The 23,216-nt window shown below is 45.9% G+C and overlaps 1 pseudogene; it reads right to left on the reverse strand.

The window, feature by feature from the left end:
* Positions 1-23,216, reverse strand: part of LOC146772985 (rho guanine nucleotide exchange factor 11-like) — a 316,652-nt pseudogene that overhangs the window by 96,443 nt on the left and 196,993 nt on the right.

Consider the following 23,216-nt stretch of genomic DNA (forward strand, 5'->3'; position numbering starts at 1 on the left):
CCTCTAAAGAGCTCTGCTGACCTGGTTCTCTGGCTCTAAAGCAGTTCTGCTGACCTGGTTCTCTGCCTCTAGAGCAGCTCTGCTGACCTGGTTCTATGGCTCTAAAGCAGCTCTGCTGACCTGGTTCTCTGGCTCTAGAGCAGCTCTGCTGACCTGGTTCTCTGGCTCTAAAGCAGTTCTGCTAACCTGGTTCTCCCCCTCTAAAGCAGCTCTGCTGACCTGGTTTCTCTGGCTCTACAGCAGCTCTGATGACCTGGTTCTCGGCCTCTAGAGCAGCTCTGCTGACCTGGGTCTTTGGCTCTAGAGCAGCTCTGCTGACCTGGGTCTCTGGTTCTAGAACAGCTCTGCTGACCTGCTTCTTTGGCTCTAGAGCAGCTCTGCTGACCTGGTTCTCTGGCTCTAAAGCAGCTCTGCTGACCTGATTCTCTCTCTCTAAAGCAGCTCTGCTGACCTGGTTCTCTTGCTCTAGAGCAGCTCTGCTGACCTAGCTCTCTGGCTCTAAAGCAGCTGTACTGACCTGGCTCTCTCCCTCTAAAGAGCTCTGCTGACCTGGTTCTCTGGCTCTAAAGCAGTTCTGCTGACCTGGTTCTCTGCCTCTAGAGCAGCTCTGCTGACCTGGTTCTATGGCTTCAAAGCAGCTCTGCTGACCTGGTTCTCTGGCTGTAGAGCAGCTCTGCTGACCTGGTTCTCTGGCTCTAAAGCAGTTCTGCTGACCTGGTTCTCTCCCTCTAAAGCAGCTCTGCTGACCTTGTTTCTCTGGCTCTACAGCAGCTCTGCTGACCTGGTTCTCGGCCTCTAGAGCAGCTCTGCTGACCTGGGTCTCTGGCTCTAGAGGAGCTCTGCTGACCTGGGTCTCTGGTTCTAGAGCAGCTCTGCTGACCTGCTTCTCAGGCTCTAGAGCAGCTCTGCTGACCTGGTTCTCTGGCTCTACAATGGCTCTGCTGACCTGGTTTCTCTGGCTCTACAGCAGCTCTGCTGATCTGGTTCTCTGCTCTCACGATGCATGCACCCGACTTCGCAAAAATATATTTAAAAATAATATGTTTATTATAAGTACAAATATATTATTTTTATGAATATCTTAGATAATCTCTTGCCCTAATATGTATATTAAAGACACATACATATCATTTTGCAACATAACATTTTTTTGCGGGAGTCGCGCCCCCAGCGCGCCCCAACACGTATATGACGTCACGCGGAACCCGCCACCACGCAAGCATCTCGTACCGTAATACGCATGTGTCGCGAATGCGCGGGAGCAGGAGTCACAGACTGGTCGCATACCAATCGCGCACATCACGTATGATGTAGCTGAAAAACATGCAGCCGTAGCACACCGTACGCGGATCCTTCACGACTTTTCTAAAATGGCGGCTAGAATCCGCGCACCCACCGTGATGTGTACGCTTTGAGTGTGCGACTCTAAAAAAAAAGGGAAAAATCATTTTTTTCAAAGAAAATAATATAAATACATCAAAATAAAAAAATGAAAACAAAAAAATTAATCAATATTTCAGTTTGATTTAAAAAAAAAAATTGTGCAATTTTCAGAAAAATATATGTTATTTAATGAATAAAATATTTATAAATAAACAGTTAAAAAACGGTAGAAAATCAGTACAAAAAATAGCTATAACTACTATCACAATTAAAAATTAGCATTTATAAAACCTTTGAAGTTCACTGAAAAAAACCACAGGATTCAGAGACGTTATAGTTAGAAATCAGCATTTAAAAAAGCTTTGAAATTCACTGAAAAAAACCATAGGTTTCAGAGACGTTATAGTTAGAAATTAGCATTTAAAAAACCTTAGAAATTCACAGAAAAAAAAACATAGGTTTCAGGGGTGTTATAGTTAGCTGGCCATTTCACTTGTACAAAACCATAGAAATTCCTCTGTTATAGTTAGTTCTGCTAACTATAACTCGCGCGCCCGCAATGCACTGCTGATGATGTCACATATTGCATCATTCAAGACATGGTCAGTGACATCGCTGATGACATCACAGATGACATCTCAAATGACATCAGTTAGTCTGTGGAAGCGCGCTCTATTAGACAGTGGGTGTCGAGGTTGGACTGGCCCTCGTGTAATAATTCAACCACCAAAGTATCCAAAAGGATTCACCGCATATCGGGAGAATGCTCAATTTTAGACTTTTAATTGCAAACTTGCAAATTACACCACTTCCACCACAAGAATAGGCGGACCGTGGCAAATTGTATGTTGCTATGAAAGGACCGCCTGTGTTAGGTTAGTTTGACCATGGAAATGTTCACATTGTGCTTGATCCTAATAGCAAAGAGCACGTGTTGGTGATTGATAAAGGAGTGCACATGGTCAATAATATGCTCAAATGATTTCCAAAGGTTTTTAGTGGAAGGTTGGGGCATTTAAAAGGATTTGAGAGTAGAATTTTTTTGAAGGATGATGCTAGACCTAAGGTCCACAAGGTAAGGAACAATCCTTTCATGGTTAGGGATGAAGTCTCTGAAGAGCTGGAGAAGCTGGTTTCTTTGGGGTCATTGAACCAATAGAAGCCTCTGATTGGGTTACCCCATTAGTGGTGGCTAGACCAAGCAATGTCAAAATTTGTTGTGTGTTGAGTTATGCCATCTGAACAACAATATAAGTGTGGATCAATTCCGCCAAGAATTAATGAAATGGTAACTTGTGTCAGAGGTGCCAAGTGGTTTTCCACCATTGACCTATTGTCAGCGGGCCACCAAATTTCTTTAGCTCAGGATTTCAGAAATGTACATCTTTTGTTACCCCTGATGGGTGTTTCCAAGTTAAGCGAATGCCATTTTGCCAAGCATTAGCGGCTGCAGTCTTTCAATGATTAATGTTTCATTTTTTGGGAAGGAAAAGGTGTAAAGGTTTTCTAAGATTATATTTCTGTTTTTGGTCCAACCAGGTAAGAATAAGATAACAGGTTGATGGAGGCATTACAAATTCTGGAATCCAAGGGTTTTACAGTAGAATTTTCAAAGTGCCTGATAGTGGCATGCCTGCTGTCAGATAATAATGGAGTGGGAAATATAAGAAGGATAACTTTTTACATGCAGATATGACTTACTTGTGTGATGGTTGGCCAAGGAAAGATGGTATAGATCAATCTCTGAAACCATTCTGGGAGATAAGGTCTGACTTGACTGTTGAAAGTGGGACAATTTTGAGAGAACATGAAACTCCATTACAAGCTTGGTTATCAGTTTGGAGCATGAGGAGCATTCTGGAATTACTAGAACAAGTCTTTTGTGAAGAAGATGTTTTGGTGACCAGGTATGGATCTTGTGGTGGAAAGATATGTAAGAGAGTGCTCCAATTGTGTTTTGGCTCTTACATCTTTACAGACTTTAACACCACCTATGAGTATATGTTTGATTCCAGAGCATCTGTGGGAATCAGTGGCATTGTAGGACCCTTCTGAGAATCCTCAGAAGTATGTGTTGGTTTTAATTGACTTCTTTTCCCGATGGCCTTCCGTGAAGGTGGTAAAAAAGGCAGATACGGATGCAGTTTGTGAATTCCTGGATCATATTTTTACATCGGAAGGCATTTTTGCCACCATTTTCAGTGGCAATGGGATGAAATTGTCTCCAATAAAACTAAGCTTTATTTTGAAAGCACTGGTGTGAAACATAAGACCACTGCACTAAACAATTCCAGTGGCAATGGTATGGTAGACAGATTTAACTGTGTGATCAAAGATATCATACAGTTAGCTATGGCAAGTAATGAGGATGGGATTACTCACCTGGGTAAAATGGTTTGGGCTTGCAGAGTTACTAATAATCGATCGACCTGAGTATCTCAATTTATGATGAGAGGTAGGAGTCCTAGGACCAAGTTTACACCTGGATGGGTATTTCATATAGGTGTGGAATAGTGGTCTGTTGAAGGAGTGTGGGGAAAAATAAGAGAGAGTCATGATAAAAGTAAGTTGTATTAAGATACTGAGAGGTTAAAAATGGGTGAAGGTTAAAGTGGGTGACTGGGTTCTGATTAAGAAACCAGGTTTTGTACCTAAAGGGGATTGTCGGTTTATGAACTGGAGGGCGTTTTTGAAGTAGTGTGTAATTGAGTGTGGTTGCCTAATGGTAAAGTATGGAATCTTAATCGAGTGGCTGTGGACCCAAATGAGATATGGAAGAGTGTTCATGTGGAGTCACATAACTTTGATGCTGACTTGTTGGAGGATTTTGAGATGATGGAAAGATGATCGGCAATGAAAGGGAACACGAGGTACCTGCAGGTTCGGATATTTTGGAGGTGAGCAGTGAGGGTGTGATGACTGAAGAGAGGGAAGTAGTGTTGGAAGAAGCTACTGGTGGGAGTGCTGAGAAGTCTGGAGTCACTTCTAGGACTAGTAATGAGAACATGAATACACATGATGGTGGACATGATGTTGACTAAATAATTAGGAATCTTTCAAAATGTTTAGAAGATTATGCACATGGTAATATATATATTGCATTTTGTGATTTATTTTGGTTTTTCCTATTTTTATTTAGGTTGTAGTGTTATTATCTTTGATGTGTGTGTTTTCGTTTCCAACTTGAAGTTAATCAATTTTGATGTGTTTTTTTATATATGTCTTTGTTTTTTATAATAAAGAGGGGGATGTGTTGTGGACTTGTTGGTAAGGTCATCAATGCGTGGAACCTGCAATGTAGTGAGGGTTTTGTGATTATGCACAGAACACTGAAGAGACAACGATGGGGTAATGGTGGAAAGGAACATTGGTGATTTTGCCTGCTGCAATCTATACTTCAGGCTGCTCACAAAATAAAGTATTTCACTTCTCCAAGTTGTGAATCTTCCTTGCAATAATACCTCCCACCACAGCAAAAGAGCCAACAAGCATTTTGGAAATCTATGTATAGTCCATCATAAGTACAGTTAGAAGGAAACAAACAGTCTGCCTCATCATCTCCATCATGTGGAACATCCTGAGGGTCCCCTATGCCATCTATATTTGGCTAAATAATGTCTCAAATCTCAGAAATACAGATGCCAAGACGAATGCACTTCCGAAGACGGTCTTCTAACTTAACTGCCAATGCCTTGGTAAGCTCATAAAGAGACATTGGCTGAGATCTAGCTGAGTTCAGTTGCATACCAGAGGTCAGTGTCATGGTTGGACATAGAATTTGTGACAATGAAGCTGGAGCCGGGGAGGGGGCAGGCGCTGGCCTCCAGCAATTAAGTGAAGGTGTGGTTCAGCGCTGGTGAGGGCACATACAGAGGTCTAATGGGGTTAATTGGTGCTGGAGCAGGGGCTTTAAGCAGAGGTCTGACTTGCTTCCCTGCAGATTCAGGGGCCAAAGAGTACTCCAGGAGAATCTTGAATTCTCCAGAGAGGCTGCAGCATCTGTAAGAATGTAGGTTTCTGTTGCAGTAACCCCCCCCCCCTTTGTTGCCTGATAACTGATGCACTTTTCCTTGTTGTGCCCTGGGCTCCAGCAAATCAGGTGCCCAGGGCCTGTGTTCCTTCCCTAAAAACTGCCTAACAGCCAAAACCCAATTGGCATCTCTGCTCACCTGTCAGCCCCTGGTAATTGGTACCCTAGGTGCCCAGGGCCTTGTGACCAGAGAAGGCCCCTAAGGGCAGCAGCACTTATTGTGCCACCCTTAGAGGCCCTGTACCCTGACACACACACACACTGCCTTTGCAGGCTGAGTGTCTGGGTGCAGAAGAAAACAAAGAGTCGACATGGCACACATCCCTCTGTGCCATGCCCACAACACACACTGCCCTGGCCTACCTCAGTCACCCCTCTAGCTGGGTGCCCTATGCCAGAGGTGTGGGCACAGGTGCATGAGCCCTGTGCCGCTACAGTACCCAGGTCCATTTCTGGGAACTGTAAGTGCAGTGCTGCCATTAATAGTATATGGTGCTGGGAGGTCGTCAATATGAGCTCCACAGCACCATGATGGCTACACTGAAGACTGAGAAGTTTGGTTCCAAACTTCTCAGCACAGTAAACCCACACTGATGCCAGTGTGGGATTTACTGTAAGATGCACGACAGAGGGCATCTTAGAGATGCCCCCTGAACCTAACCTACAATCCACATCTTGTCTGAGGGGCTGCCTAGGCTGCCACACAGCAGACAGGTTGCTGGACCGCTGGGTAGAGGGCCATCTGCTCTCCTGGGGCTGCAACAATGCACATCCTGGGTGAGGTGCAAAGTCTCCTCCCCCAGGATGGGCAGGGGAAGCTTCAAAGGCATTCTGCCTTTGTGAGCTTCTCCAGGCCACTTGCTGTACCCAGCAACTGGCCCCTACCGGTTCTCAACCCCCTCTCTGGCGGGAAGACTGGCCAGAAACCCCAAGGAAGGACAGGGGGTGTGCCAGCCTCTGCCAACCCTACCCCTCAGGTGGGGGAGGCGAGGTGAAGCACATCCACTTGCCATCTTGAAGATGGGGAGCCCTGCCCAATCAGGACTATGCCACTGCCCCCTCCCACAGGAGATTGGCAGGATAGGGGGTGTACCCACCCCAGGGCAGGGACCCAGTGGTCCCTGCCCTTTCCCTACCTGTAACACCCCTAAATTTAGTATTTAGGGGCACCCTGAACCTTCCTTCCTCAGATCACGATTAAACAACAAGCAAGAAGATCAAGAAACCAGAAGACGCGCCGCGCAGCTGCTAACAAAAGGACAACATCAACTGACTTGGCCCCAGCACCACCGTCCTGTTGATCCTTGAACCTGCTCCTGTGGAACTCCGGCGCCTTCAGTGGTCAGCAACATCAAAAACCCCGGAGGACCTGACCACCTTGAGACTCTACCAAGACTGGGACTCCCACGAGCAGTGGCTCTGCTCAAAGCAAATTGCTAACCCCTGGCATCAGCCCGGAACACTCTGCATCCACCAAGCCTGGCCTGTGCCGGAGTGAACAAAGACCCTGAGGACGTCCCCCCGGCGACTGTGAGCCCGAATCTGGCGCCAAAGGACGCTCCTGACAACGCCTGCAGCCTCAGAACCAGATACCCCCCCAACCGCGCTCAACAGAGGGCAAGATTTATTTCCCGACATCAAAAGGCACCCCTGCACCCGGTGCCCTGAGGCCCCCTGTGTCCAACTCCTGGGTACCTACCCATCCTCCAACTACCCGACTTACCTCTCGAAGTGGTGGTGGCACCTGAAGAGTCTTCCTCCCCGAGCTTGCAGCCATTGTTCAACCTGGCGCTTTCCCACTGAAATCCATTGAGCGCCAGAAGGCTCAAAAGCACCCTGCACCCAGCTGTCCGAGTGGCCCTGGCAGTGTAACTTCTACCCCTACCTACTTCCCCATTTGCCCTGAGCAAGTGACCAGGAGCCCAGCTCCCATAGCCACGTGGCCTGCTAGTCAGCAGCCACCAACCAAGGCCCCCCTGCCTCCCATAGGATAACATTGGGCCTAACTCACTCTGCACCCGGCTGCCCCTGTGCTTCTGAGGGTGTAACAACTGTACTTACCTAACCCTGGGAGACCACTGAGTCTGTGCCCAGAACCTTAACTCTGCCAGTCGAGTACTTACCCAAAGGCCGATAACTCACTTTTCTTCCATAGGGTAACATTGACTGGTTTTCTCTGAAATTTCTTCTAAGTGTGGAGTTTCTAAACTTTAAAATATTCACCTAAAATCAACCGAGTAACGAAAACGGAAATACTCACCTTCTATTAGGAGAGATACCAGTGCTGGATCTTGGTGCCCAGCACTGACCCTGAAAAGTACTCACAACCGTACTTACCTCTAACTTAATTTTCTCCCGTAGGAAATCATTGACTGTTTTTCTGTGAAATTTCTTTTGTCGATTTTTGCAAACTACAAATATTCTTTAAAAATCGTACCAACTGTGAAAACGTAATTACTTACCTGTTGTAGATAGATGTTCCAATACTGAGCCTAGGAGCCCCGCACTGGATTACAAAACTAACGAGAACATACTTTACCTGTAACTTGAATTTTCTTCCATAGGGAACCATTGACTGTTTTTCTATGAAATTTCTTCTAAGTGTCGATTTTGTAAACTTATGAATATTCCTTAAAAATCGCCTGTATAACTTAAACGCAGTTTCTCAACTGCTTACAGGTGGTACACTAGTGCTGGATCTAGGATCCAACACTGACCTAGAAAAAGTAACCATAACCCCACTTACCTGCTAAGTGAATTTCCTTCCATAGGATAACATTGGTAATTTGATCAGAAAAAGTTTTTAAGTGTCAACTTTTAAAATAGCAAAATATTGCTTAAAAATCACAGCAGTAACTAAAACGAATTTACTCACTTGTTTCCAAGAACTGTCCCAGGACTGAATCTAGGATCCAGTCCTGGAGTTAGAAAAGTCATCTTGAAAGTAATCATTTGCATATAACTTAAAATTCCCATTGAGCTCAATGTATTATTGTGTTTAAAATTGTGTTGCCTATTGCAACAAACTGTAACTATTACCTGCACAAGTCAATTGCCTATTGCAAAGCCAAAGTATTTAACTAAAGCATCTCATTCTGAGAAAGTATATTGTGATACCTATTGTTGGTTCTAACATAAAACAACAATTTTTTTAATACAAACCATTGACCTAGAGTTCAGTTCTTGAGTGTGTGAGACCATTTGCTGACTAGGAGTGTACGACAAATGCTTTACACTGTCCTCTGATACTGCCTTACTGCTCGACCAAGCTACCACTTTAGAGAGTAAGGTTATATCTAACTTTAGCCTCTGCAAAACCTCTGGGGATTGTGGACTCTGTGCACACTGTACCTATTTGAGAACAGAATATACAGAGCCACTTTCTCACAGCATCTCCCTCCTAAAAGGCTTCCACCTGCTGCGGAGACTAGGATTGTCAGAAAATTTCTGAGCGCATGGGCTCTATCTGTGGAACAGGGCTGAAGTCTGCCATGAGGAATGTGGGGAGGCCTACTATCTGCACTTCTTGTGTTCTTGTGTTTACAATGAGATTTCTAACAGCCTTGCACTAGACTTACCAGAGGATGGAGAACTCGACTTATAGCAGTACAAGCAGTACAATTTTTTGGGCTCTGTGCCATACAATGTTGTCATACGCTCTCTAAAGGCCTACAGACTCATAAGAGAGCATTTGTTCAATAACTTTGAATCTTGCCTACATCCAAGACACTGAGAACAGATGTCATGTGGGTCTGTGCCAGACAATTTGCTTTCTGTAGGCGCGGGACTGATTGAAACATGCAGCCCTAGATCCCTTGCAAAACATCTTTAAAATAATTAGTTTTTAAAAGTAGGTAAGACACTGACGAAGTTCACTAGTGAAGTTCTGGATCACCTTCAAAGAATGAGGAAATAAAGGAGTCGATGTTAATGAGCAAGACTTCTTCACATATATGGCTTCCTGCCAACAATTGTGCAGGAGCAACAAAGCTCAGGCAAAGTCTGATGGCGCCACCTATCGCCGCATCGGAGCAATTGCTAAAAACGTTTCTAGATTCAGACTGATACCTGCGGGCATTCAAAAGGCAAGCAGTTAGAATCATCCATCAGAATCTAGAGTGTCAAAATGAATGTGGGTAAGGAGCAATGCCCACCTCATCACCTCAAATTACTCAAACAGAGAGGCAGATTCAAGTCCTTAAGATTTGGAATACCCTAAACTCAAATCTGAGAACTGAATCAAACCACATGCTGTTTCAAAAACATCTGAAAACCTTTTATACCATTACCTGCTTTTGTAGTAAACAAGTCACAACTAAAGAATATCGGACACGGTTATAGCTCACTTATCTGATAAAAACTACCCTAAAAGAGGATTGTGTCAAGAAGACTTTCAACACTTTAAAGCAACTGACAGAAGACATACAACGCTTTATAAAATTCCCAAATAAATAAATATTGTGGCTAAAATAGATGCACAAGGCCAGCATGTAACGCACCTTATACATTCATCTTGTAATACATAAATCTCCCATATACCGACAGTCTGTTCTAGGAGAATAGATAGGATATTAACCCTAATTTCAAAGTTACCTGATAATCTACTGTCTTCTCGCCTTCTGTCCATTACGAAGCAGTGACCTCTCATTCATAAACTATGATTTCAGTTAAAGCCTAAGACAGTTGCATGGGTTTAGAAAGCCTATGGGCTCCTCTCTTTCAAAAGTGTGTCACCCAGGCAGGTGAAAGCTTTAGCAATAAAGCAAAAGCAGGACACACACAGAATAGACTCCCATGATGTTACGAATCGCAATCACTATAGTGGTGACTAGGCGTACGTTGATGTAAATAACACCAAGGGCCTTATTACGAGTACTGGGGTCCATAGGACAGCCGCACTCACGGTGGTGGTCCGACCACCACCACACTGCGGGCCCGCCCACAGTATTATGAGTGTGGAGGTAGTAGCGCCACAGGACCGATATATCCGCCTGGGAATTCAGGATCCCGCGGCTGTCGTGTAGCGGTCAGGAGCTGGAATATGCTGCAGCACCACCGGCATATTCTGAGTTGCCTATTCACCACCCTTTTTAAGGCGATGAGCCTATCATGGAAAGGGGGCCCTAACAGAGTCCCCATGCTGCCTCTGGGGGGGCATGCAGGGGGGCGCATGTTGTGTCCCCCCGAGAATTGCATCCCTGTCCCTGTATGGTATGGCAAGCATGCAGGCGCTGTCAAGGTGGCGGGCTGTATGTTATGCTCTCCCATGATCATAACAGCCCACCGACAGGAGAACACCGCAGCGCCGGCCGCCATTGATTACAATTGTAATCCAGCAGGCAGGCGCACCACAGCTTTGGCTGTTCTCCTGCGAGCAGTGCCTCAGGAGGACCGCCAAACTCGTAATAAGGCCTTAAATGATAGAGAGACCAGCAATATGATCATGTAGGAATATTTTTTTCCCCACTTATTAGTGTAGGCCGAAAGCACTGAGTCAGCGTAAGTGAAGCATCCAAGGGCCAGATGTACGACCCTTTTTTGCGCTCGTGAACGGGAGATTGGCCCGCTTGAGACTGCAAAAAAGGGTCATGGCATGTACAAACGCTATTTTGCGAGTCACTGACTCGCAAAATAGCGTTTACGACTCTCACTATTAGGAAGGTGCGTCCCTTCCTAATACTGAGACTCACTGCCATGTACCATTGTAGGTGAACCACTCTGTGAGTGTGTAAGAAAATACTTTTTAAGAACAGGCAGTGGTCCCAGGGACCCCTGCCTGCCCTTAAAAAACGAAACTGAAAAGTTTCATTTTTCTTTTTTAAATGCATCCCGTTTTCCTTTATGGAAAACGGGCTGCATTTAAAAAAGAGAAAAAACTGATTTATTTGCAAAGCAGTCCCAGACATGGTGGTCTGCTGACCCAACAGGCCACCATCCCTGGGAGTGTAAGCCATTCCCAATGGGGACGCAAATTGCGCTTGCCTCATGAATATTAACGAGGCATGCCATTTGCAACCCCATTGGGAATCGCAAACAGTGTCTGAGACACTGTTGTACATTCACTTTTGTGAGTCGCAATTCAACGCAATTTGCGACTCGCAAAAGTGAATGGTCGTACATCTGGCCCCAAACCTCTAAAATAGCATAGTTCCGCAATTAGATTTTTGCTGATTTTTCTAGGGCACCGGTTGAAGTACCTAAACAATGTGAGACAGTGCACGTAACTCGTGATCCTTAAAACATTGTTCAGTCTAGAATTTATTTCAACCAGATAACTTAGCATTATTCTGTGCTCTCCTGTCTACGAAACTACCCATTTTTAAAGTCTTGGCATTCCCTTATTTTGTAAAAAAAACAAAACTATTATTTTGCTCCAAAATGAATCAGGTCTCCTTAAAACACCAACTACAAGATGCGTGCATAGTAGAAACTAAAGTTCAAATAACCATTTTGACACTCATGGGTATAAGTGTGCTTATGTTAGACATTTTGTTAGTCATTTCAACATTCTGGCAATACCCGACACTGCACTGAATTTCTGCCAAGCCATTGGCGAATACACAGAATACAACTGTTCACTTCACCTGACAGGAGGAGGCGTGTAATGGACCAGTTCCTGCTCCCGGCCACAGGAGGGCCTCATTGCACCTTTCACTGCTTCTTCAATTTGATTTTTCCACCTTTAAATGAAGAAATAAGTCCATAGAAATAGGCGTCAGGCAAGGTAAATTATCAAATAAAACATCAATGTCTGACTGACAACAAGAAAACGAGGGAGAAGGGTTCTCTTACAGAAACCAATATTTTTTTAAAAGGAGCAGCAAGACTGGCAGTTCTGTTATACAGCATAGTAAGGTGAGAAGAGGAAATAAACTGAAAAAACACAGAAAACACTCTGCTTGCACCAAGATACGTTTGTAACACATACATTTTCAACATGAAGGCCATTCACAGCTGCTGTCTGGTTAGAAGTGATTCCTGGTTTAGTGAGTGACTAACTAAAGAATTACACACAAGTGTTCACACGTGATTTCTTTTTTTAGCTCAATGTGGGCATTTGGCGTTTTTAAATGTTATTTTGATCTTCAGTAAAGCGCTGTCAAATATTCTAAAATGTCCTTAAATCGCTATGGGGTGAGGGCACACACTAAGGGGCATATGTACAAGCCCCTATCGCCATGGTAACCTCACTTCTTGTGATGTTTCTGTGGCAATAGGAGCTTTGCCTTATTTACAAGGCAGCGTTAAGCCACCTAATGTGGCTTAACGCTGTCCTGTTAATAAGGCCCCTTTTCATGCTCTGCTCAGTGTGAAAGGGGTGGGCGGTGGGTGTTGCAGTGGGCGTTTCACAGCAACACCCATTGTTTTCAACACTGCCTCCTAATTACAAGGGCAGCATAAATAAGAGGCAGCGCCAAAATTAAGACCAGGTAAAACCTGGCCTTAAGCTGGTGAAGCAAGGAAAAATGCTTTATTTCGCATCGTTTTTGCTTTTTCCATGTGTGCTGCCTTGTGCAGAACACATAGAAAAAGCAAAACGCTGTGGATTGTTTATGTGCAGGAAGGTGACCCTTCCTGCAAATAAACAATCCTTAAAAATAAATTACATTTTTTTACTTCCATGTGTGCTGCCTTGTACAACACACATAGAAAAAGCGAAACACCTTGGATTGTTTATGTGTAGGAAGGTGACCCTTCCTGCAAATAAACAATCCTTAAAAATAAATTACATTTTTTTACTTCCATGTGTGCTGCCTTGTACAACACACATAGAAAAAGCGAAACACCTTGGATTGTTTATGTGTAGGAAGGTGACCCTTCCTGCAAATAAACAATTCTAAAAAAAAAATTACATTTTGTAACAGCACACATAGAACTCACAAAATGGCATTTCAGGATTGGTTATGTGCAGGAAGGGACACCTTTCCTATACATAAACAATCTTTCCCTTCACGCAGACACCCTTGCACTATAGTGCAAGGGTGCCTGCGTTGGCGCTACACTGCTAATTGTAGCACCAGAATAGGGAAAATGCAAGGCTGCACCATATTCTTGTAAATATGGTGCAGCCACGCTTTTCTGAAGTGGGGGAGTGAGGTGCAAGCCATGACGGCTAATGCCTCCCTCTCAGCTACATCCTTGTACATATGCCCCTAAGCGGCATATGTACAAGGATCAGTGGCGGCTCCTTGAGGAAGGGCTGCGGGGCAGTGGGGCGGGGTGGGGAGGGGCAGGGTGGGGGTGTTGTAAACTCCGGCATACGGCCGAATGGAGTTAAGTAAATACATAAATACAACTAATTACATTGCGTGCGCTGGTAGGCCAATCAGAGATGCAGCGCGAGCAATGTAATTTGTTTTATTTATTTACTTAACTCCGTTCGGCCATATGCCAGAGTTTACTACCCCCCACGCTGGCCCTCCTCTGCCCCGCCTCACCGCCCGCAGCACTGCCTCGAGGAGCCGCCACTTATAAGGACTTAACTGCGGTAGCGTCAGTCTTTTGACGTTACGGCCACTTTTTTTTATCGCCGTATTTACAAGTTGCCGCTAACTGCAGTTCATGCCACACTTCTGGTGTAAACGTGAATTTTTAAGATCGCCACTTCTGTTAGGAAGTTAAGGAAAATGATATTCAAAGTGGGTGTTCCTGTACAAAAACTTTTTTAAGACCAGAAAATAGCTGGTCTTAAAATTGGTGCAAACATTTGGGTCCTCCTTTCAGAAGGTTTTGGGGCTGGACAGCACCGCCAGGAATGTTGCTGCGCTGCCCTGCCCTGCGACAAAACTAAAGGGCAGGAATGTGCTCTAACAATAAGATAGGGCGCATTCCTTGGCCATGAAAAGTGTTGCAGCGCAGCGACAAAACAGCGTTGCAACACTTTTCACTGCGCTCTTCTTGCGACACCATGGATGCGCTGTATTCAGTGTACTTCACTCCACAATGCAATTAATGACCGATACATTAGGAATCCTGACGTATCTGTCAGCGCTAAAGTCACTCTTTGCTGCAGTTGTGTCACAAGCATGATGCAACTCCAGCAATGCATGGGGCCAGCCTATCCCTGTGGCATTGCGTGGCTCTTACGTCAGCTGTGAGGCAGGCATAAGGTTCTGATGCAGTGGCGTCATAGAAATGTCGCAGTGAAAACTGATGGATTACACTATGCCAATCCTATGAGGCTTGGTTGCGTGGGTACGCCCACCTTGCATACATCATGCCTGGCGCAGGTATAATGGGCACAGGGCTTCACAAGGTCACGCATATGCCTGAATGCGTCACTTTGTAAATACGGCGCAACGTGGTACAAAATTAATGCTGCAAGTACGTCAAGAAAATTACGTACCGGCGGCTTTAAACTGTCTGTATTTTCCCCCTATATTGACGCACAATGGCTGCCAGGCGCCAAAACAAGCCCCCCTCGCGCTATGGTGTTGCAGAGTTGATTGATGTTGTACAGGAACGGACACCTACCTGCACAAAACCTAAAAATGACGCACAGGCAGCTTTAAACTGCGGGAAGGGGCTCATGAATGCGTCCCCTTGTATTTTTCCCACACATTGGCGCACAATGGCTGACATGCTCCAATGCAAGCACCCTTGCTCTACTGTGTTGCGGAGTTGATTGATGTTGCGCAGGAAGGGACACCTACCTCCACAAAACCTATCAATCCAGGGGATTTCTTCTTCTTCTGTGTGCTGTGCGTTGACGGTAGATTGGAAGGTTGTGTGAGTTTTAGGAGTATTGTTGTGGGTCCATTTCTTCTTGAGACGTCTGCAGGTGCATCTGGACTACTGGAGGTGAGGAGTTAACCAGTTGGCCTTCTTGGAGTGCTGTTTGCCTAGTCTTTGCTTGAGGGGTACCAGTGGGTTGATGCAGACGGTGATCCATCTGTGTATGTTGTACGCTGCGGTGTAGCCGTTTGTAAGTGTTGGCGGAGTGGTGGTCCTGGGGGAGTTGACAAGAAGTTATTGGTGTCCTAGATCCAGCTGTGACGGGTGGGGTGCGATGATGGCGGTGGTGTTTGGTGGGCATGGTGAAGGCGAGATGTATACAATGATGGTCGGTCCAGGAGAGTTTGGTGGTGTGTCTGCAGTTGAAGTTCTTGCTGGCGGAGAAGACGTGCTCGAGCGTGTGTTCGGCTATGTGGGTTGGTGTGGTGATGAGCTGCTCGAGTCCGATGTTGGCGAGGTTCCCCAGGAGGGGGGTGGTGTTCTGCTCACTGGAGTTATCAAGGTTAAACTTGCGGTCTCCTAGTAGGATTTAGCCAGTGGATGGGAAAGCGTGGGGTGCAATAAGGTCTATAATGGCATTGTTGAATATTGGTTCATGTCCCAGGAGTTGTAGACGAGGGTGCATGGAGGGTGGCGTTGGGGTTGGTCCAGATCTGGAAGTTGAGGGGTCCCATGGTCACCGTTGAGTCATTAGAGTGCGTGATCAGTCGGGGTGAGCTTTTGTAGACAATGTCAATGCCTCCTCCTAGACAGTCGCGGTGGTCCTTGCGGCTGACTTTGTAGCCTTCAGGGATGACGATGTCTGGTCCAGAGCAGAGGTTGCTCAAGGTTTCTATTAAGAAGGCGATGGCTGAAGAGGTGACAATGAGGAGGTCCCAGGTGTCTGTGGCCTATTTGTGGAGGGACCGCACGTTAAGGAGAATGCAGTTGAGCTGGTCGGGTGTGCTGTTGGTCAGCTGTGCGGCAAGAGGTGCTGGTGGGCTGAGTTGGCAGGAGCTGCCTTTACAGTTTCAGCAGAAACAGTGTGCAGGGGTATTCTTTGGTGATGCTAGATGGCAGGCGGAGTGGCATCCAGGTTGAGGGAGAGGAGGGTGCTGGCATTGTAGCGGTGGAGTGTCCGAGAGGCAGGGTCCCTAGTGCTGGGCTCAGCAGAGGGGTGGAGAGATGCAGATTGGCTTGCCTTTGGCTTCCCTTCAGCTCACCAGTGGCATGGCCGCAGTGCATGGCTGCACAGCATCCGCCATTAAGTAGTGCTGCAGAGGGGCTAAACAGCTGGGAGGTGGGAAATGCGGGAAAGGACACTGGAGGGGGCGGGGAAGCGGGGAATCGCAGTGACAACAAGCGAGAGGATTAGGAAAAATTAACTGCAAAAAAGCACAGGAAAGACAAAGCCAAACAAAGCAAAGATTAAAAAAAGAAGAATGTAGGAAAGCAACGGAGAAGAGCAGAAAGATGAACAGGAACAGCAGAAGAGATGCACAGGAGGGCAGTGTAGCTGCAGAGCAGTGACGCTCTACCACTGGACCACCAGGGATGAGGAGCAGGCACGATCCTGCGGCTGGAGGAGGGACTCGAACACCTGACATCCGTGTTAGAGGAACCGGTAGCAGCAGATGGGGACAGCAGAAGCAGCAACCAGACAGCGCAGTGCTGTGGTAAGAGCAAGTCCACTAAAGGTTAGTCCCACGTAGACCCAAAAGCAAACTAACAGGTGTCAAAGAAAGGCAGCACCACCCGATTGCCTCCTCTGATCTGACAGTGGTGACCAGATTCAGTGTTCCCAGTTCCCCAGTGATTAACGGTGATCAAGCTGCATACCCAAGGGCCTTGGGCAGAACCGGCCCCCATGCCCCTGGCACCCACTGCCACCAATGGCCGATCTCAGTGACTTGAGCAAGTTAGTGGAATCCCCTGCAAGTGTTGTGCGATGCCCTCGGTGATGTAGGTCAGCCACAGTGCAGGGTTTGCTCAGAGCACGGTGTGTGTCACTCACAGGCAATAGGCCCGGGCCCAACTCACCCCCGGGCCTCCTACGCTACGCATCCCACCTTCTCCTCACCTTGGACATTGACACCAAGGCTCAATGCGCTGCACTCTGTCCAAATCCGTGACTCAGCCAGCAGGAGCCTAAGCCTGGTGGGATTTCGCAAGCCTGGGTACAGCAGTCCCCGCCAAGTCCACTGGGGAAGCTCCCGATTCAGGCGATGCACCAGGCCCCCCTTAGGCGTGAAGTTGCAGCGTTCCCGTCACACAAGTTTGATGCAGCTTAGGGATGTCACCTCCCACAGCGTCTGGGCAACACTACATCCTCCGGCCTGTGATGCAGAGTAGTGGTGGCGCGTGGTATGCGACCTAGACCTCCCAACGTTGATGTGCAGGTGCGCCTCTACCGTTCACAGCTCCAAGAGGTGCCTGGTGGTCTTCTCATACAGGTCAGTATCATGTCTCCATGCGACCTGCCTGACTTCACCACCAGGTAAGGATGATTGCCGACCCCTCAATGTCTACCGCCAAGGCCCTGCAACTCCACAGCACATCTGCCTTCCACTCTGGGTCCCAGACCCAGCGAGGCCTCTGGGCCCCAGGGGACTGCCTGCGCTTTCAAGGTTTTGGATGCCATGGTGTTACATAGAGTGCGCAATAAAAAGTGATGCATCACTGGTTTTGCCCAGCAACGCGCTTCGTTTCATAAATGTAGCCCTGATTTTCCTCTTCCCCTGGGACTCTGGATGGTCTTCCTGGCTATTGTGGGGGTTGGGGGGTTGTTTACCTGTACTGGACTTGGCCCTGGCTGCCCCATTTTGCATACTATTGGTTTTATTTCCCATTTTCATTGGAGGTGGACTTATGGGCTTTTTTTGCCTCTAGAGGCAAAATACATCACGTTAGGCTTACTAACGTGAGTTTTTTGCCCGCAAATTGGCCTTTTGTCAGTTTTCGCCTGCTAATATCAGAATTTGTATTGCCTTCACACTAATGTTAACGACAGTCTTCATCGCGGCTACCTGAAACTACATCTATGTAGAGACGTACTGTATATACATCACTAACAGGGCGATAGTTTTCGGTGTTGGGCTGTGTTAAGATTACTGCCGCTAACTACCGCTAACCCTACTTAGCGCCAGTTCTTGTGCATATACTCCAAAAGGGTATATGTACAAGGACTTAACGTCACCGTAGCATCAATTTTTTGATGTTACGACAGCTTTTTTTTATCGCCCTGCTTACAAGTTGCCGCTAACTGCAGTTAGCGGCACATTATTTGGCGTAAACGTGAATTTTTAAGATCGACACTTCTGTTAGCGGGAGTTAACGAGAATGAGATGCAAAGTAGGCGTTCCCATGCAAAATCTGCTGCTAACCCCACTTTGTGATATTTACAAGGAATTCCTTGTATGGTGCAAAACCCCAAAAACTGCCTCTAACTCCAGTTAGACCAGAAAATAGCTGGTCTTAAAATTGGTGCAAACACTTGGAGCCTCATTTCAGAAGGAGAAGGTGCTGGACAGCGCTGCAAGAAATGTTGCTGTGCTGCCTTGCGACAAAAAAAAGGGCAGGAATGAGCAATATCAATAGGATAGAGCGCATTCCTGGGCCTCATCCATGAAAAGTGTTGCAGCGCTGTGACAAAACAGCGTTGCAACACTTTTCACTGTGTTCTTCTTGCGACACCATGGATGCACTGTATTTACTGTACTTCACTCCACATCGCAATTAATAACAGATACGTCTGGAATACTGACGTATCTGTCAGTGCTAAACTCACACATTGCCGCAGTGTTGTCACAAGCATATCGCAACTCTAGCAAATCATTGGGCCTATCCCTGTGGCACTGAGTCATCCTTACACCAGCTGCGAGGCAGGCATCAGGTTCTGACGTAGTGGCGTCAAAGAAGTGTTGCAGTGAAATCTGATGGATTACACTGTGCCACTTCTATGAAGCTTGATTGCATGGGTACGCCCTCTCTGCATACATCATGCCTGACACAGGTATAATGGGCACAGGGCTTCACAAGGTCACGCATATGCCTGAATGCGTCACTTTGTAAATACGGCGCAACGTGGTGCAAAATTAATGCTGCAAGTACGTCAAGACAATGACGCACCGGCGGCTTTAAACTGTCTGTATTTTCCCCCTATATTGACGCACAATGGCTGCCAGGCGCCAAAGCAGGCCCCCTCGCGCTATGGTGTTGCAGAGTTGATTGATGTTGTGCAGGAACGGACACCTACCTGCACAAAACCTATCAATCCAGGAGATTTCCTCTTCCTCTGTGTGGTGTGCTTTGATAGTGAATTTGAAGGTTGTGTGAGTTTCAGGTGTATTGTTGTTTCTCCATCTCTTCTCAAGACGTCTGCAGGTGCATCTGGACTAGTGGAGGGCGGGAGTTAACCAGTTGCCCTTCTTGGAGTGCTGTTTGCCTCGTCTTTAATTGAGGGGTACCAGGGTGTCGGTGCAGTTGGAGATCCATCGGTGGATGTTGCATGCTGAGGTGTTGTCGTCTGTAATCGTTGGTGGACCGGTGGTGCTGAGCGAGTTGACGAGAAGTTCTTTAGTGACCTTGATCCAGATGTGACGAGTGGGGGGGGTAATAATTGCGGGGGTGTAAGGTGGGCATGGTGAAGTCGTGATGTATACAATGATGGTTGGTCCAGGAGATTTCGGTGGTGTGGCTGTAGTTGAAGTTCCCGCTGGCAGAGAAGACGGGCTTGAGCGTGTGCCCGGCTATGTGGGTTGGTGCAGTGACTAGCAGCTTGAGTCCGATGTTGGCAAGATTCCCCAGGAGGGGGGTGGTGTTCTTGTCAATGGGGTTATCAAGGTTGAATTTGAGGTCTCCTAGTAGGAAGTAGTCAGTGGATGGGAGGAAAGCCTGGGGTGCAATGAGGTCTACAATGGAATAGTTGAATGTGGGTTCATGGCACGGGCAGCCTGTAGACGAGGGTGCCGCGGAGGTTGGGGTTAAAGTTGGTCCGGATCTGGAAGTAGAACTGGAAGTGATGGTGTTCAATGTTCACCGCTGGGTCATTAGAGTTTTTGGCCTGCAAATTGGCCTTTCGGCAGTTTTCACCCGCTAACGTCAGAATTTGTATTGCCTTCACACTAGTGTTAGCAGCAGTTTTCACTGCGGCTACCTGAAACTACCACCATGTAGCGACATATTGTAAATACATCGCTAACGGGGCAATAGTTTTCGGAGATGGGCCGCTTTAAGATTACTGTCGCTAACTACCACTAACCCTAGTTAGCGGCAGTTCTTGTACATATACCCCTAAAATTCTCAAGCAGGAGCCTATTAACTACAGGTTCAGTGATGTTGGACCACTAGATAGCCAGACAAGGGTGTGCCATGCTTAGGGGGCTTATCCGTTATAATGCTACTTAGCATATCATTAATCAAAGTTGATAATACAATCCAGGTTTCCAGGTTTCTCCTGGATTCGACTTTTACCATTGAGAAGGCCGTCTTCCATGCAAACACCCACCACTTAACAATAACAGTAAAAACAACCACCTGTATATAATCGGCACTATCCAGTGGCAATACTTCATAGTTTAGGTCACTGTGCGTCATTGGTAAAGTTATTCCCACCAGTACATTGAACTACGAGACAGAAACACAAACTTCTCAGGCCACACCATCAGAAACAAAATGATGGGGCTCGAGATTCATGCTTCAAGGAAAGACAACAAGTGAGGCCTTCTCCTTCAATGCGTGAACACTCATTTACATTTATCTGTATTAGAGGTTGAACCCTCAATACCTCTTTGGAAGAAATGCAGAGCCATATTTCTGGCCCCAAGACGTCACTTTGTTTTACTGAACCTACTTCCACCAGGTCAGAGTTTGTACAAATGTTTGCATCTGTCTGTTAACACCACTCTCGAAATTCCCAAGACAATTTTTGGAACCAACCACATTTTGCTTCTGTATCCTTCTTGTGTTATAAACATGCATGACTGCTCCTCCGTTGAAAGCCCACACTATGAAAAATAGCACCATTAAACCAAATATTTATCACCAAACATTCGTCGTATGCATACCAGAAGGCAGCCGACAATACACAAAGCCAGTTCAAAAATGCCTGAAAAGTCCGAAACATGAATTAATGACCCTTAAATCCAGATTAGAAGAACCACTAATTCTATCCTTCACGCAAATGGTACTTTTTATTTGTTCCATTAAACTCATAAATATTAACAATTAAGCAAGAAAGTGCAACATAAAATGGCCTTTCACATTACTCCCTAAGTTGCAAAATCCAACAAAATTCAAGAGGTGTGACAAAAGCAAAACAAATTATAGAAAGAAATGACCTCATTCAGAAAAGAAGTAACAGGAGCAATGGGACAGCCTGAATGATTGTGGGAGGATAAAATGAGATTATGAAAACTATATAAGCAAATATGTATGATCTTTAACAATAGTTTTGAAACTAGACCACTTTTGTAGATTCACATGATACGCATTATTCCGCTATAGAATTACTGGGTCCATAATTGTTCTTATTTGTTACCCCATCTTTGGCATTGACCAGTAGGTGGGTAATACCATCCCTTTATGATGTTACATGTAAGCATGCAATTCACCAGTGCATATGCTTCTATCGCTCATAGGCATACCTTAATTGAAGCATAAGCCAGATTTCATGTGGGTACTTGGACGCAACGCAAAGTCTTTGCATTTTCTATTTTTTTTGTAGCCAACTGGTCTATCTGTAGCACTCCCCATTTTTGGAAGATTCTTTGTAACTCTCCCTGATCTAGTTCCCACTCCTTCATGATACCTTCTGTCTACCTAATCTGTCTGCATCTATGTTTTGCTGCCCCAGCATTCATATCGCTGTCAGTGATATCTTTCTTTGGAGTGTCAATTTTCAGATCCCCTGTGCAAGTTTGGATAGCACACATCTCGGGAGGCTCTCCTGGCACCCCCCCCCCCCCGCCTTCACGCACCCCCAATTTGATGAGTAAGAATATTGCTGTAGGGTTGTCTTTTAGGATCTGTACAACTATCGGTCTGATATGTTTGTGAAAGGCCTTCAAGTCAAAGAAGTCTGTTATGAGTTTTAACATTTTTATGAGATTTTAAGCTCCCTGTGGGTTCCATTGGCCCCAAATCTTTTGGGTATTCTGTATGCACCCCACCCAGTATAGGATGAGCCTGTTTTGATAGTCACTGAGAGAACTGGTTGTTTGTTTGGTCTGCCTAGTGTGATGTTTTCTGCTATCCATTACTGTATTTACTTTTACACTAGATCCTCCACTGATAGTAACCATTGGCTCACCAGCCATTCTTGGATGGGTCTCCTATGGAGTCTAGCACATGGGAATCATTAAATGCTTGAAACCATCATTTTCACCAATTTCATGTCCTCTCTCAGACAGTCTCTTCCAGTAGCGGCAAACCTGCTATGTCAATGACTTCTCTCTCTTTTGAATCAGACATGCTTTTATCGCAACTGGGTCTGCCCCAGCTATACTAATTCTCCATAAGGAGCCGTGAGGATTTCTCATTGTTCACTTAAAATCCCAGTATGTCCACTACTTCCATTAGTATTTGTATACTATTCTGGAGGTTGCGAGTGTGCCTTCTACCATCCAACCGTCTCGGTAGGGGTACACTTCTATCTCCTGCTTTCTCAAGAGAGCTGCTGCTTCTGCAAGACATTTTATAAACACACTTGGTGCTAACTTTAAACTAAAGGGTAAAACGCTGAATTAGTAGAGTGAATTGTGTACCACCAACCTGGGGGATTACTTGTGCTTGGAGTTCCTCTGTGTATACAAACAAATATGTGTCCCTTTGAGGTCTATAGTTGCTATGTAATCCTCTTCTTTTAGCAACGGGATGGCTTCCTGCAGTGAAGTTGTCTTGAAATTTTGTGTCTGATGAATTTCTCCGGTAATCTCGGGTCTATTATGAGTCTCAATATCAAATTTTGTTTCCGGATGAGGAAGCAGAGGGAGTACAGTCATTAGTTTTATTCGTCTTTTGGTACCTGCACTGCTGCGTCCTTCTGTATGAGGTTCCGTATTCCTGTTTTAACAGTGTCATTTCCTCTCCT

The sequence above is a fragment of the Triturus cristatus genome, chromosome 12 (genome assembly GCF_964204655.1).
Source record: "Triturus cristatus chromosome 12, aTriCri1.1, whole genome shotgun sequence".
NCBI classification, from domain to species: domain Eukaryota; kingdom Metazoa; phylum Chordata; class Amphibia; order Caudata; family Salamandridae; genus Triturus; species Triturus cristatus.